Source organism: Dendrobates tinctorius, unplaced genomic scaffold (assembly GCF_039654945.1).
Source record: "Dendrobates tinctorius isolate UK_male_01 unplaced genomic scaffold, ASM3965494v1 ptg000133l, whole genome shotgun sequence".
NCBI classification, from domain to species: domain Eukaryota; kingdom Metazoa; phylum Chordata; class Amphibia; order Anura; family Dendrobatidae; genus Dendrobates; species Dendrobates tinctorius.
The window spans coordinates 16,714,540-16,732,139 of record NW_027361801.1 but is presented as its reverse complement, the minus strand read 5'-3'; positions in this window follow the sequence as shown (position 1 = coordinate 16,732,139).

Genomic DNA, 17,600 nt, shown 5'->3' with positions numbered 1-17,600 from the left:
CACCCTGCCAGTGACTGTCACATCGTCAATAACAGCATATTTAGCCGACATCAGTTTAATGTGTATGGGGGCTTTTAGAGTATAACCAGTCACCTTCACATCTATCAGGAAGAGCAACAGGTCTTTACATTCAGACTGACTTATCCTTCCATCACTTTCCAGAGGAGAGTCAGGTGGTCCCTATACATGTCAGATCAAAATTGATGGACTTGGCCAACTTTAATCAAATTTGTTTGAAGGCCTTTAAACTCTGCTGCAGACTGTAAATATCATGGCTTGTACCTATAATGGAGTCATGAGTCTGACAATTATGGTAAATTTGCATTCAATGCTGCTGTTACTGTTTAGGCCCCGTCACACATAGCGATCTCGCTAGCGAGTTCGCTGCTGAGTCACAAGTTTTGTGACACAACAGCGATCTCACCAGCGAGATCGCTGTGTGTGACAGCGATCAACAACCGGCCCCCTGCCGGTATCGCTGATCGCTCTAGGAAAGCCCAGGACTTTTCTTTGGTCGCTGGTCTCCCGCTGGCCAGCACGCATCGCTACGTGTGACAGGCGGGAGACCAGCGATCAGCTGGTAACTAACGTACACATCGGGTATCCAAGGGAAGTGCGTCCCTTGGATACCCGATGTGTACGTTAGTTACCAGCTCCCTGCATCAGCACGCTGGTAACTAACGAACACAGCGACGCCGCGCGCTGGGCGTCGCTGTGCTGATCGCTGGTGAAGCTGTCTGTTTGACACGTTGATATCGTTGTCGGGATCGCTGGTGAGTTGCTATGTGTGACGGGGCCTTTTGGTTACAGCAGTCCTGCTCCATGCCCAACAGAAGAGAAAGCAAGAAGGGCAACAGGAGACCTAAACATCGGTACAGACAAGCAGCGGGTGATTGACAGTTGAGTATATACTGTTCAAACCTCCAGAAATATGTACAGAGAATTGTTTGCACTTTTTTGTTTCTCCTAATGCAAATAACTATTTTGACCTAAATTCATTGAACCCATTCATTCATTGTATGACTTTACAATTATCACTTTACAGTTATCACGAACAAAACAAAAATTCTAACAATCCAAAAATATATTCTTGTACTGCAATTAAAATTCTCTTCCTTGCTGTGATGGTTTTTACATGTGGTGGTGTGGGAATTATTGAAATTACGGACTCTTACCAGATGTTTGCGGAATGCCCCATATCTCCAGAGACTCGACATTGCTGAGAGTGCTTGATTTGTGTTTACTTTAGAAAGACAATGTGGAATCCAGCCATGTAATTTTATGTTAATCTTGGGGGGGAAAAAGATTGAGTTCTTAATATTTTTTAAAATTATCTTTAATGACTAGACTACTTTACTAGAGGGAAATATTTAGTGGTTTTATATTTTAAAATTAGTGCGGGGCTTTTATGAAGCTTTAACTCAAAGCAATAATCACTAAATGGTTATATCAGGACAATCAGAAGGACAGAGAAGGACAATCAGTCTTCATCAGTTATTCTACTTTTTTTTGGAGCTGGCATGGCATATTGAGCACAATGGGGGGGAGGTTGTGCAATGCTTCACTTTCTCGTGCAGAGGCGCTGCAGGGGATCTAAACATGTGCTGTAAGGTTCCCCTTATAGATTACAGCTGATCCTTGAGGGTCCAAGCATTGGGATATCCTTTAACCCCTTTCTGCCATGAGGCGTACTATCCCGTCCATGTGCCCTGGGACTTAATTCCCGGGGACGGGATAGTACGTCATAGTGATCAGCGGCGCCCACGTGGTGAGCGCCGCTGATCGCCGCCGGGTGTCAGCTGATTATCACAGCTAACACCCAGCACAATGTGTCAGGGGCGGTCACGGATTACCCCTGACACGTTAACCCCTTGCACACCACGATCAAACACAATCGCGGTGTACCGGGGGTTAAATGGAAGCATCGGCAGGGCGGGGGCTCCCTCCGTGCTTCCCTGAGCCCCCCACGGCAGCGCAATGTGCAGCGCTGCTGTGGGGGGGCTCCTTCCCTGCAGGCCCCCGAATCCAAGATGGCGACGGGGACCTTCGTGGGCCTGCAGGTAGCCGGCTTCCTCAGTGCCTGCAAAGCGCAGGCATGAGGAAAGCCTGTGCAGTGCCTGTGACAGATCGCTGGTGACAGATCAGCGATCTGTCACAGGACAGTGATGTCCCACCTGGGACAATGTAATAAAGTTAAAAAAAAAAAGTGTTAAAATAATTTAAAAAAAAATCGCCAAATAAATTAGAAAAAAAAAAATATTCCCCCAATAAATTCTTTTTTTGGAAATAAAATAAAAAAAACAATAAAAGTACACATATTTGGTATCGCCGCATCCGTAACGACCTGCCCTATAAAACTGTCCCATTAGTTAACCCCTTTAGCGAACCCCTTAAAAAATAAAAATAAAAAACGAAGCAAAAAATAATGATTTATTATCATACCGCCGAACAAAAAGTGCAATAACGCGCGATCAAAAAGACGCATATAAATATCCATGGTACCGCTGAAAACATCATCTTGTCCCGCAAAAAACGAGCTGCCACACAGCATCATCAGCAAAAAAATATAAAAGTTATAGCTCGCAGAATAAAGTGATGCAAAAATAATTATTTTTTATATAAAATAGTTTTCATTGCATAAAACCGACAAAACATAAAAAAACACCTAAATGAGGTATCGCTGTAACTGTACTGACCCGAAGAATAAAAGGGCTTTATCAATTTTATCGCACGTGGAACGGTGTAAACACACCCCCCCAAAAGAAATTCATGAAACGCTGGTTTTTGCTCATTCTGCGTCCCAAAAATCGGAATAAAAAGCGATCAAAAAATGTTACGTGCCCGAAAATGATACCAATAAAAATGGCAACTCGTCCCACAAAAAATAAGACCTCACATAACTCGGTGGGTCAAAATACGGAAAAATTATAGCTCTCAATATGTGGTGATGCAAAAACTATTTTTACAATAAAAAGCGTCTTTTAGCGTGTGACAGCTGCCAAACATAAAAACCGCCATAACTAGTAAATCAAACCCCCCGTTATCACCCCCTTAGTTAGGGAAAAAGAATAAAATTAAAAGAAAATATATTTATTTCCATTTTCCCATTAGGGTTAGGGCCAGGGCTAGGGTTAGGGTTAGGGCTAGGGCTAGGTCTAGGGCTAGGGATAGGGCTAGGGCTGAGATTAGGTTTAGGGGTGTGTTGGGGTTAGGGTTGGAGTTAGAATTGGGGGTTTCCACTGTTTGGGCACATCAGGTGCTCTCCAAATGCAACATGGCGTCTGATCTCAATTCCAGCCAATTCTGAGTTGAAATAGTCAAATGGTGGTCCTTCCCTTCCAAGCCCTGCCATGCACCCAAACAGTGTTTTACCCCCACATATGGGGTATCAGCCTACTCAGGACAAATTGAAAAACAACTTTTGGGGTCCAATTTCTCCTGTTACCCTTAGGAAAATAAAAAATTGGGGGCAAAAATATCATTTTTGTGGAAAAAAATGATTTTTTTATTTTCACGCCCGGGCGTTATAAACTTCTGTGAAGCACTTGGGGGTTCAAAGTGCTCACCACACATCTAGATAAGTTCCTTAGGGGGTCTAGTTTCCAAAATTGGGTCACTTGTGGGGGGTTTCCACTGTTTAGGTACATCAGGGGCTCTTCAAAAGTAACATGACACCCGCAGACCATTCCATCAAAGTCTGCATTCCAAAACGTCACTACTTACCTTCCGAGACCCAACGTGTGCCCATACAGTAGTTTTCTCCCACATATGGGGTATCAGCGTACTCAGGACAAATTGGACAACAACTTTTGGGGTCCAATTTCTCCTGTTACCCTTGGGAAAATAAAAAAAATTGGTGACTAAAAGATCATGTTTGTGGAAAAAATACGATTTTTTTATTTTCACACCCGGGCGTTATAAACTTCTGTGAAGCACTGGAGGGATCAAAGTGCTCACCACACATCTAGATAAGTTCCTTCGGGGGGTCTAGTTTCCAAAATGGTGTAATTTGTGGGGGGTTTCCACTGTTTTGGTACATCAGGGGCTCTCCAAACGCAACATGATGTCCGATCTCAATTCCAGCCAAAAACGTCAAATGGCGCTGCTTCCCTTCCAAGCTCTGCCATGCGCCCAAATAGTGGTCTACCCCCACATAAGGGGTATCAGCGTACTCAGGACAAATTGCAAAATAACTTTTGAGGTCCTGTTTCTCTTGGAAAAATAAGAATTGAGGGTGAAAAGATCATTTTTGTGGAAAAAATATGATTTTTTAATTGTATGGCTGTATGTTATAAACTTCTGTGAAGCCCTTTGGGGTACAAAGTTCTCACCACACATCTAGATAAGTTCCTTGGGGGGTCTAGATTCCAAAATGGTGTCATGTGTGGGGGGTTTCCACTGTTTTGGTACATCAGGAGTCTTCCAATCGCGACATGGTGTCCAATCTCAATTCCAGCCAAAAATGTCAAATGGCGCTGCTTCCCTTCCGAGCTCTGCCATGCGCCCAAATAGTGGTTTATCCCCCACATGTGGGGTATCAGCGTACTCAGGACAAATTGCACAATAACTTTTAGGGTCCTGTTACCCTTGGGAAAATAAAAATTGGGGTTGAAAAGATCATTTTTGTGGAAAAAATATGATTTTTTAATTGTACCGCTGTACGTTATAAACTTCTGTGAAGCCCTTGTGGGTTCAAAGTTCTCACCACATATCTAGATAAGTTCCTTGGGGGGTCTAGTTTCCAAAATGGGGTCACTTGTGGGGGGGTTTCCACTGTTTAGGTACATCAGGGGCTCTCCAAATGTGACATGGCGCCCGATCTGAATTCCAGCCAATTTTGCATTGAAAAAGTTAAACGGTGCTCCTTCCCTTCTGAGCTCAGCCATGCGCCGAAACAGTGGTTCCCCCCCACATATCAGGTATCAGCGTACTCAGGACAAATTGCACAATAAATTTTGCAGTCCAATTTCTCCTGTTACCCTTGGTAAAATAAAAAAAATTGAACCTGAAGTATTTTTTTTGTGAAAAAAGTTAAATGTTCAATTTTTTTTTAAATATTCAAAAAATTCCTGTGATGCACCTAAAGGGTTAATAAACTTCTTGAATGTGGTTTTGATCATCTTAAGGGGTGCAGCTTTTAGAATGGTGTCACTTCTGGGTATTTTCTATCATATAGACCCCTCAAAGTGGCTTCAAATGTGATGTGGTCCGTAAAAATAAAATGGTGTTGCAAAAATGAGAAATCGCTGGTCAATTTTTAACCCTTATAACTTCCTAACAAAAAAAACGTTGGTTCAAAAATTGTGCTGATGTAAAGTAAACATGTGGAAAATGTTACTTATCAAGTTTTTTGTGTGCCGTATCTCTGTGATTTAAGGGCATAAAAATTCAAAGTTGGAAAATTGCGAAATTTTCAAAATTTTTGCCAAATTTCCATTTTTTTCACAAATAAACGCAAGTTATTTGAATGAAATTTTACCACTAACATGACGTACAATATGTCACGAGAAAACAGTGTCAGAATCACCGAGATGCATGGAAGCGTTTCAGAGTTATTACCTCATAAAGGGACAGTGGTCAGAATTGTAAAAATTGGCCCGGTCATGAACGTGCAAACCACCCTTGGGGCTTAAGGGGTTAGGCCGGTTTCACATTAGCGCTTTTTCAGCGCGCGCACGGCCGGGGGTAGCTCCGCCCCCGAGCCGGCTCTCTGCCCGGCGTGCCCGCCCCTTGCTTGTAGCGCCGCCTACTAGCGGACAGCGGCGCCTGCGATCGGCGCACCCTATCTTTAGCATAGGGTGCGCAGATCGTGCGCAGGCCGTGCGCTAGTTGCGCTTTGACCTGCGCTGCGCACTTTTGACGGTGCGCCGTGCGCGCCAAAATCCGAAAAGTTTGATTTTGGCGCGCACGGCGCACCGTCAAAAGTGCGCAGCGCAGGTCAAAGCGCAACTAGCGCACGGCCTGCGCACGATCTGCGCACCCTATGCTAAAGATAGGGTGCGCCGATCGCAGGCGCCGCTGTCCACTAGTAGGCGGCGCTACAAGCAAGGGGCGGGCACGCCGGGCAGAGAGCCGGCTCGGGGGCGGAGCTACCCCCGGCCGTGCGCGCGCTGAAAAAGCGCTAATGTGAAACCGGCCTTAATCAGTTTATTATTAGGGAAGCCTTAAAATTGCTAAAAGACACTTGAATAAGTCTTTATTGTCATTTGAATGGGACTAAGCTACAGTACCCGTTGACGGAAAGAGGCTGGTGGTAAAAAACTTCTTTAGCCAAATTATAGCTTCTTTAATGCAGTTTATAGTGATCTTGTATCAACCATAGCAAAATACCAATGAAATACTAAAATTTATAACATTATGACTATTGAAAGGAAATTTTGAAATGCAATATTTTGAAGTTATTCTGGATCTATATGACTGTTCACCAGCGCAGTGATTCTATGTCAATTGGTCTGAATACCAGTAAATAACATGAAAATACCACCAATGCTATGACGATACATAGGGCAACACTGGGTTATAACTTTCCAAAGACTGGTCCACTTGTGTTCACATGTAGTACAGGTCCAGAACAAAAGATCAAAAAGAGCAGTCACATCAACGCTCATTGTATTGATTACATCTATCTTCATCCAACATCATAATTGGTTATTAATGTCTTCAGGTGCATTTACACTGACTGATAATAGGGAGATGTTTACTGACTACAGAGCAGTCTAAACACCCAATAAATTAGCAAATCTTGTTAGACAGGTGAAATGATTTTTTAAGTGCACAGGTCATTATAATTTTTATTTGGTAGATCAATAGTACACATGAAAATAAGCAACTTTGTTATATATCTTATCTCCAGAACTGATCATTTCTTCTCAAAATTTTCAATTCACCCGTACAATCTGTATTCAGTGAAGACAGATTGTTAAATAACAAAAAAGTAGAAGGCATTTGCTCCTGGTAAAATTCTATATAGAACAAAGGGAAGGATCTCTGCCAGTAGCACCTTCTCACTCTAGCCTCCTCACACTCGTCTCCTCTCTTCTACATAGAATCTTATGAGCAGCAAATGTCATCTCTTTTCTCAGATTTTACTCATGAATTGAAAATTTTGAGACCAAGTGATCAGTCCAGAAGAAGAAAGAAGCAAATTTTTCTGTTCAGTTTTATTATAAAGTTGTTTATTTTCAAGTGAACTATTGATTTACAAAATTAAAATTAAAACGATAGTTAGTTACACTTTAAGATTGCTTTAAAATCACTGTTCTTGGCAGCACAATATCCTTTTGCTGAGAACAATGATATTTTATACTCATAGAATGACAGTGTTAACAAGGATATTAAACGACCACCAATCAGCTTTTATGTAGCTGATCAGAGACTGTTTAATGGCCGCGGTCAGCAAGTATAATGCATACTTAGGGTATGCTTCCACATTCAGGAAACGCTGTGGATTGGACACTGCATACTGCCGCAGCGTCTAGATGTTACAGCATAGTGGAGGGGATTTTATGACATCCCATCTCTACTATGCGCGCAAATATGCAGGTGGTAGACCTCCGTAACCGGACATGCGGCGCGTCTTTATAGACCACAGCATGTCTATTTATCTGAGCTTTGCCGCAAGATAAATAACACAGTCTATGTATAGGATGCGGTGATTCCATATGTGTTGAATGAACACATGTGGAATTACCGCGTGTAAAAAAGGGGGCAGCGCTTGGGCGGAGCTGCGTCCTCTGCAGCGTTTCCTGTTGTGAGTTCATTTTCCCCTTCACCGTCGATGTCTGATGAACTCCCTCTTCTGGTGAAGGAAGGTAGTGAGGCTGATTACCAAACACCTGGTCTGGTAGATGATGACTGGGTAACAGGAACTTCTGACTGGATATAAGGCAGCCGACGCCCTTCTGAGTCGCTGGTGATTTCTCTGCTGGATTCTTGGAGACCAGTCTGATTCCTGCTTCCCAAAGATAAGTTTTTGCTCTGCTATTGAACTTAATAGTTTTGCTTTGTTTTCCTTGTTTTTTGGAGTTCAGCCATCCCCGGTCGGGGGTGTGCTGAGTTCCATTTTTGTCTCTGATCAGTTTGTCTCTTTGCTCTATCTTCAGAATTTACCTTAGTGCTGATATAGTCATCTTGAAGTCCTAGCGACTTCAGGGCCTGTTTTTCCTATCGGTTGGTTGGGACATTTTTTGGTAGGGTTTTTTACGGATTGCAGACAGCAGCTTTTCTTTGCTGTCCTTTTTAGTTAGCTTGGGCCCCATCGTTTGCTCAACCTATCTTTCTATCTGTGTTTGTGTTTTCATCTTGCTTCACCGTCATTATATGTTGGGGGCTGCCTATTGCTTTGGGGTCTGCTCTGGGGCAGTTTAGATTTCCACTTTCTTTCTTTAGGCCTATTTAGTTCTCCGGCTGTGATCGAGGGGTCTAGGGCATTGTAGGAACCCCCCACGGCTACTGTTAGTTGTTGTGGATAGGATCAGGGGTCTGCAACCCGATAGCTACCAACCTCTCCGGTTTTCTGGACTTAGCTTGTATTTTTGTTTTTTCCTCCTTCGGTGACTCATTCATAACAGTTTCCTTAACATGGAAACATACCCTAAGGGTTCATTTACACAAACAGATCATTTAAACAATACAATCATAACATATGAAAAGCAAACAATGTCAGACAAGTGTTTATGCATCATAAGAATGGAGAATGACATGGCTGAATAGTGATCGTTAAATCGTAACATCGAACATCATGCTCCGTGTTCACACAGACAGGTAATCTGAATTGTAGTTAGGTGTTTAATGTTCAAATCCCATAAGTGATACCACTTATTTTGAATTCATGAATTCATAAAGCATTGCAGAAATATTTCCATTAATACTGTATAAAGAAAATGTAATCGAATTAGTGAAGCAAAAAAATCGACAATAATTACAAATGTGTTTTCTTTCTAATGCTCCAAATGTTATTGAACAAGCAATGTAATCAAACTCCCAAAAATAACATGGGTACCATGTAATCGAGATCACATTAATCTACGGTAAGTAGATATTTGTATTTTCCCATGTGAGTAAAAGGACAGTGGGTGTATACTCCTGGATATAAAAAGAACCTGAAAAATGGAGCTCTATACACTATTTGTAGAAAATCAAAATCTCTATTTTACATCATAATGTTTCAAAAAATGTGATTAAAAACAAGCAGAAATATAGGACATATAACCCAAGTGAAGACACATAGCTCCATGGCATACAAAAATAATAATCATCATCATGGTGGTAAAACATGTTGAACTGGACACATCATGTAATTGTGGCAACATAGCGGAATAACATTTTTTATTTTTTAAATTTCACCTCTTAGTTGCAGAGATATTAGTAATCAAATCTAGGCATTAACTTTAGTTAAGTCCAAATGGGTGTTATTAGACATTTTTCACTCGGGGTGTGTAATTCTGCCTCCTTTAGGACACTGACCAATTATAAGCAGGCATCAATATAGAAGTGCAAAAGAACCTGTGATGATATCATCAGGGTCACATGACCAGAGTCCACAGGTCCTGCCAACCACAGTGTGCAGCATAAATAAGCATGGAAGATACATTATACAGCACAGAAGTGTGGAGCTACTAACTCCAGTTAATATATCTAGAACTTCTATGCTGTGTAATATATCTTTAGTGCTTATTTAGGCTGAAAACTGTAAAATGTAGTATATGTTATTGATTGATTATAGGGCTAGATAATCTGTTGTAAGTATTTTTTTTTTTTTTTTTACCAAGGAGGCCACCAAAGAAGAAAACGCCCACAAGAATTTAATCGTCCTTCAACCTAGTTTGGGAGGGATTGGTTATAAAATGTTGCAATGTGTAATCATGAACTTTGTGATACTTCTGTAGGCAATTATGTTTGATGCTTTAACATTACAACTGGATCTTTTTTTTTTTCAGACGCCCTATTCCACAGTTTAAATTGCTGAAAATTACATGATTAAACAAAGTGTATAACATATTTTCCTAAATAGCCGAAGTTGTGTCAGAGAACCTTCCAAGTTGTTGGATAGCTATGCAGAAAGAAAAATGCTGTCATTCTTCTGCCTATGTTTGTACTGGAAAGCTCCCGAACACTGCGGCGAGAGTGGCAGACACTTCACTTTTCACAAGTGCTCATCATCTGTTTAAACTGCAGTATATTTAGGTTTGTAGAGATGGAAACCATCGCTAACCAGACCAGAGCATAAGCTGTTACTTTACATGAAGGTTTTCCTGTCTCCATTTATATAAATATTTTGAAAGGCTGACCTGATGGGGTGGTCTGTTGTCTACACTGACCTGGGAGCTCGTTGCTGTTCAGTTTCACATTCTATCCTAATGATGGGAGTGATATAAGATGAGGAGGCTGCCACATCTCAACTATCTATGTCATATTGTAAACATGAATGTTCCACAAAGTCATTAGATTGTCTCAAGAAGTAGGTCTGGAAGAACATGGGATTTCTACTGTAATCTGTAGCATGTATGTATACAGTAAGAAGCTGTGACATACACCAGGTAGACCAGAGACTTCAGGTGTCAGCGAAACCGAATTTCCCTTCTATTTCCTTGATTCTCTCTCAGGAAGTATGAAGATTTAAAGGATTACTTAATAAAAACTTCCATAGAGGACAAAGAGATTGTAGTATCAACATGGGTAAAAGCAAATAGTAGAAGTTGGTATTCAACACATATAATCAATGTTACATGTTCAAATAGTTCCTAAGATTAGAAAGGACAAAAGTACAAGCAGTTTGTATGTCCACAAGGAAGACAAAATAAAACGCCAGTGAGTCATCGACCAATATAACATCAGAAAGAGAAAATATTTCTCCTAATCCATATATAATACAGTAAACATTTCTTTAGTCTGGCCCATAAAAATTTAATTCACATAAAAGATCACATAAAAAAAAATTTAATGTGGTACCAGCCAATAGTCCAGTGCGGGCAATCCAAGAGTGGTGAAGACTTAAGTGAGAAGTCCTCAACCTCGTTGGTTTGTCGTAAGGTGACTTTTGAGGACTATAAATGGTTTCTTTGTTTTTTAATCCTGAAAGATAGTGTGTTCTGTTTAAAAGGATGTTAAATATTAGTCTAGTTATTCACTTATCTGACACATGTCTGGAATGTTACTACACGACAATAAAGAAATGGTGGTAACTGCTAGCTTACAAGGACTGTAAATGGGTTCTATAAAACAACGAGCTAACATCAGATAGACATTAAGAGTATGTGCACGCATGTCTTTTTCAGGTGGATTCTGCTCTGAAAATCTCCTGAAAAAACACTAGCTAAATGCTCAAAAGAATAAACCTATCCATTCCCTTTTTTAAAAAACTTGCTTTTCTTATGTTCAATTTTTTTTATTGTCTTTTAGCTGCTTTAAGTTTCCAAAGAAGCCAAGTGGCTAAAAAAGTGAACTGACCATTTGTCAGGCGTTTAATGCTCCGAAGACACTCTATACTTTGTAATAGATGTCAATGGGAAGGGTCAAAAGATGCCTGGAAGATGCCCGAGAGTCTTTTTGAGTAGTTTAACAGTGTTTTTGCTTTAAAAATCGCTATAATTTCTTTCATTGTGGGAGTTAAAAAAAAAGTTTGGAAAACACCAGTAATAATGATTCCATAAAAATTTGTAAAAAAAAAAAAAAAAGAGTGATAGTGGTCAAAAACATTGACAGCTAAAAATGACGCTGGCATTTCCTAAAGTGTCATCCTCTGATCTAATATAATTTTACAGTGTAATATGAAGCAACAACATCATAACATCATGGAATTAAAAATCTATGTGTACAGCAAAGAACTGATTCTCCTTAAAGAGTCCTGCTAAATATGGAATCTTACAGGCAATGCTCCATGGGAGAAAGGTATGCAAACTTGCTATCTCATAGAATGAAGTAAACTATTTTGGAGAGGTGGCTACAATATAACTCAATGCCCCACCCTTTAATGAGTTTTGCAGCATGACCAGGGATAAATGCCAAGCCAAAAACTCATCTACAGTACAGTCAACCTGTTTTGTGGTGTTTGCAGCTCATCAGAGCACTTTTAAGGCCTCCTTATACTTATATTAAATTTAATAAAAATCAAAACTTTCAACCAACCCATTCGTTTGAGTAAAAAACTTAAGAAAGAAGGAAAAAACTGTGAATTCTTCATGTCAAGACTTTTGTTATAGAGAGCATATTCATAGACAGAGACTGAGCTAGTATCATAGCTTTATCACACACCTAAGTATATTCATTGTTGATCAGTTCCACTGTCTACCTGTGTAAGCAAAGGTTTTATGGTTGTCATGCAACTGGAGTCTAGTAAAAGCCGCTGATTAAAGAAATACGTCTTGTCTAGTGTCCTCATGGCACCTATATTACAGTCCACTGTCCCAACAAGTATATTTTATTACTTTGTCTTTTCATGCTTACAACTGGTTGACTCTTCTGCCCAATAAACAAATAAGACTGCCTGCACTTATGACCCTCTAATTGCAAGAACCTAATTGAGTTCACCAGGATGTGGAGCCACTGTTTGTGAATTGGACATGTCATTATTGGTTTGACCCGGTGACTCTAAAGTAGTTCCACCACTAAAAGAATGTGTTTCTCCTTACAGAGACCTTCAGCCTACAGTATGTAGAAAGACTAAGGCCAGACTATGTTCCCAGGGACTATGAAAATTAGCTGCAGGCAAAAAAAAAAAATCTATACAGAAAATCTACACTGCACTGATGAGGGGCAAAAATCCTAAAACAATTGTGTGAAGATGAGTATATTTTTCTTTTGTAGAAGACTTCTGGCCAAACACCAAAGATACTACATCTTTCCAAACCTCCCTAAACACATCCACATTTAGCGAAAACCTGCATGTGTTTTCAGATGGGAAAACTCAAAAATTTCTGTAAGCCACTTTAACCCCTTCCTGCCATCCGACGTACTATCCCGTCCATGGGACCTGGGCCCCTATGCCCATGGACGGGATAGTACGTCTCAGCGATCAGCGGCGCCCACGTGGTGAGCGCCGCTGATCGCGGCCGGGTGTCAGATGATTATCACAGCTGACACCCGGCACAATGTGTCAGGGGTGGTCACGGACCGCCCCCGACACGTTATCCCCTTGCACACCGCGATCAAACATGATCGCGGTGTACCGGGGGTTAAAGGGAAGCATCGGCAGGGAGGGGGCTCCCCCCGTGCTTCCCTGAGCCCCCCACGGCAGTGCAATGTGCAGCGCTGCTGCGGGAGGCTCCTTTCATGCAGGCCCCCGAATCCAAGATGGCGACGGGGGCCTTCGGGGGCCTGCAGGAAGCTGGCTTCCTCAGTGCCTGCAAAGCGCAGGCATGAGGAAGCCTTCTGCACTGCCTGTGACAGATCGCTGATCTGTCACAGTGATCTGTGATGTGACAGATCAGCGATCTGTCACAGGACAGTGATGTCCCACGTGGGACTATTTAATAAAGTGAAAAAAAAATTAAAAAAAGTGTTAAAATAATTAAAAAAAAATCGCCAAATAAATTAGAAAAAAAAAAAAATATTCCCCCAATAAATCCATTTTTTGGAAATAAGAAAAAAAAAAACAATAAAAGTACACATATTAGGTATTGCCGCGTCCGTAACGACCCGCCCTATAAAACTGTCCCATTAGTTAACCCCTTTAGCGAACCCCTTAAAAAATAAAAATAAAAAACGAAGCAAAAAATAATGATTTATTATCATACCGCGAAACAAAAAGTGTAATAACGCGCGATCAAAAAGACGCATATAAATATCCATAGTACCGCTGAAAACGTCATCTTGTCCCGCAAAAAACGAGCCACCATACAGCATCATCAGCGAAAAAATAAAAAAGTTATAGCTCGCAGAATAAAGCGATGCAAAAATAATTAATTTTTATATAAAATAGTTTTCATTGCATAAAACTGACAAAACATAAAAAAACGACCTAAATGAGGTATTGCTGTAACCGTACTGACCCGAAGAATAAAACCGCTTTATCAATTTTACCGCACGCGGAACGGTGTAAACGCACCCCCCCAAAAGAAATTCATGAAACGCTGGTTTTTGTTCATTCTGCGTCCCAAAAATCGGAATAAAAAGCGATCAAAAAATGTCACGTGCCCGAAAATGGTACCAATAAAAATGTCAACTCGTCCCGCAAAAAATAAGTCCTCACATGACTCGGTGTGTCAAAATACAGAAAAATTATAGCTCTCAATATGTGGTGATGCAAAAACTATTTTTAAATAAAAAGCGTCTTTTAGCGTGCGACAGCTGCCAAACATAAAAACCGCCATAAATAGTAAATCAAACCCCCCGTTATCACCCCCTTAGTTAGGGAAAAATAATAAAATAAAAAAAATGTATTTATTTCCATTTTTCCATTAGGGTTAGGGCTAGGGGTAGGGTTAGGGTTAGGGTTAGGGTTAGGGCTAGGGTTAGGGCTGAGATTAGGGTTAGGGGGGTGTGTTGGGGTTCGGGTTGGAGTTAGAATTGGGGGTTTCCACTGTTTGGGCACATCAGGGGCTCTCCAAATGCAACATGGCGTCTGATCTAAATTCCAGCCAATTCTGAGTTGAAAAGTCAAATGGTGCTCCTTCCCTTCCAAGCTCTGCCATGCGCTCAAACAGTGTTTTACCCCCACATGTAGGGTATCAGTCTACTCAGGACAAATTTCAAAACAATTTTTGGGGTCCAATTTCTCCTGTTACCCTTGGGAAAATGAAAAAATTGGGGACTAATTGATCATGTTTGTGGAAAAAATACGATTTTTTTATTTTCATGCCCGGGCATTATAAACTTCTGTGAAGCCCTTGGGGGTTCAAAGTGCTCACCACACATATAGATAAGTTCCTTAGGGGGTCTAGTTTTAAAATGGGGTCATTTATGGGGGGTTTCCACTGTTTAGGTACATTAGGGGCTCTCCAAAGGCAACATGACACCCACAGACCATTCCATCAAAGTCTGCATTCCAAAACGTCACTACTTCCCTTCCGAGCCCTGACGTGTGCCCATACAGTAGTTTTCTCCCACATATGGGGTATCAGCATACTCAGGACAAATTGGACAACAACTTTTGGGGTCCAATTTCTCCTGGTACCCTTGGGAAAATAAAAAAATGGTGACTAAAAGATCATGTTTGTGGAAAAAATACGAATTTTTTATTTTCACGCCCGGGCGTTATAACTTCTGTGAAGCACTGTGGGGTTCAAAGTGCTCACCACACATCTAGATAAGTTCCTTGGGGGGTCTAGTTTACAAAATGGTGTCATTTGTGGGGGGTTCCACTGTTTAGGTACATCAGGGGTTTTCCAATCGCGACATGGTGTCCGATCTCAATTCCAGCCAAAAACGTCAAATGGCGCTGCTTCCCTTCCGAGCTCTGCCATGCGCCCAAATAGTGGTTTACCCCCACATGTGGGGTATCAGCGTACTCAGGACAAATTGCACAATAACTTTTAGGGTCCTGTTACCCTTGGGAAAATAAAAATTGGGGTGAAAAGATCATTTTTGTGGAAAAAATATGATTTTTTAATTGTACCGCTGTACGTTATAAACTTCTGTAAAGCCCTTGTGGGTTCAAAGTTCTCACCCCATATCTAGATAAGTTCCTTGGGGGGTCTAGTTTCCAAAATGGGGTCACTTGTAGGGGGTTTCCACTGATTAGGTACATCAGGGACTCTCCAAACGTGACATGGCGTCCAATCTGAATTCCAGCCAATTTTGCATTGAAAAAGTCAAACGGCGCTCCTTCCATTCTGAGCTCTGCCATGCGCCGAAACAGTACTCAGGACAAATTGCACAATAAGTTTTGCAGTCCAATTTCTCCTGTTACCCTTGGTAAAATAAAAAAAATTGAACCTGAAGTATTTTTTTTATGAAAAAAAGTTAGATGTTCTTTTTTTTTTAAATATTCAAAAAAATTCCTGTGACGCACCTAAAGGGTTAATAAACTTCTTGATTGTGGTTTTGAGCACCTTAAGGGGTGCAGTTTTTAGAATGGTGTCACTTTTGGGTATTTTCTATCATATAGACCCCTCAAAGTGGCTTCAAATGCGATGTGGTCCTAAAAATAAAATGGTGTTTTAAAAATGAGAAATCGCTGGTCAACTTTTAACCCTTATAACTTCCTAACAAAAAAAAATTTTGGTTCCAAAATTGTGCTGATGTAAAGTAAACATGTGGGAAATGTTAGTTATCAAGTTTTTTGTGTGCCGTATCTCTGTGATTTAAGGGCATAAAAATTCAAAGTTGGAAAATTGCGAAATTTTCAAAATTTTCGCCAAATTTCTGCTTTTTTCACAAATAAACGCAAGTTATTTGAATGAAATTTTACCACTAACATGAAGTACAATATGTCACGAGAAAACAATGTCAGAATCACCGGGATCCATGGAAGCGTTCCAGAGTTATGACCTCATAAAGGTACAGTGGTCAGAATTGTAAAAATTGGCGCGGTCATGAACGTGCAAACCACCCTTGGGGGTGAAGGGGTTAAGTTATGTGGTAAGGCTCTTTGGATTCAGACATTATAAGGTAGTTATCTCCACTTGAGAGTCAGCCTTCTTTTTCCTGGAGGAAAGATTTTTTACAATAACTTTGGTCAAGATGATGCTGAAAAGACAATAAGGAATGTAACCAAGGTTTCCCACCTACAAAGAATTTAGAGGCCTGTAATTTTTATCATAGGTGCACTTCAACTGTGAGAGACAGAATCTAAAAATAAACAGAAAATCACATTGTATGATTTTTAAATAATTAAATTGCATTTTATTGCATGAAATAAATATTTAATCACCTAACAACTAGCAATAATTCTGGTTCTCACAGACCTGTTAGATTTTATTTAAGAAGCATTCCTACTCTACACTCATTACCTGTATTAATTGCATCTGTTTAAACCCGTTACCTGTATAAAATGCACCTGTCCACACTCTCAATCAATCATACTCCAACCTCTCCACCATGGCCAAGTCCAAAGAGCTGTCTAAGGACACCAGGGTCAAAATTGTAGACCTGCACAAGGCTGGGATGGGCTGCAGGAGAATAAGCTAACAGCTTGGTGAGAAGGCAACAACTGTTGGCACAATTATTAGAAAATGGAATAAACACAAGATGACTGTCAAATCTTCCTTGGTCTGGGTCTCCATGCATTATCTTGCCTCGTGGGATAGGGATTGTAGTGAAATATGTATATGTATGGATGTATGACCAGCAGCAATTAACATCTGTCCCTAGACTGTAGGTCTCACAAAGGTCACAACATATATCATCTTTAGAAAGGCAGTCTCCTGTCTCCTGTCTCCCTAGGTGGCCTTGCTGAGAACACACAAAGAGGAAACATTTCACACCTTCTGACTCTTAAGAAAGATGCCAAATGCAGCTTGACACTATCTATCTATGAGAAAGGTTACACAAAGTTTTCAGAGAAAATAATGTATTCATTGGTAGAGTTGCCATGGTCCAGTCACAAACCAGCAATTATAATATGAACATGAGAGGCAGGTCTAGAAATCGTATCTCCATGTCAAATCTATAAATTAGGCCTTTAAACAAAGAAAGATGTTCACTGTGAGGGGCAGTTAGGC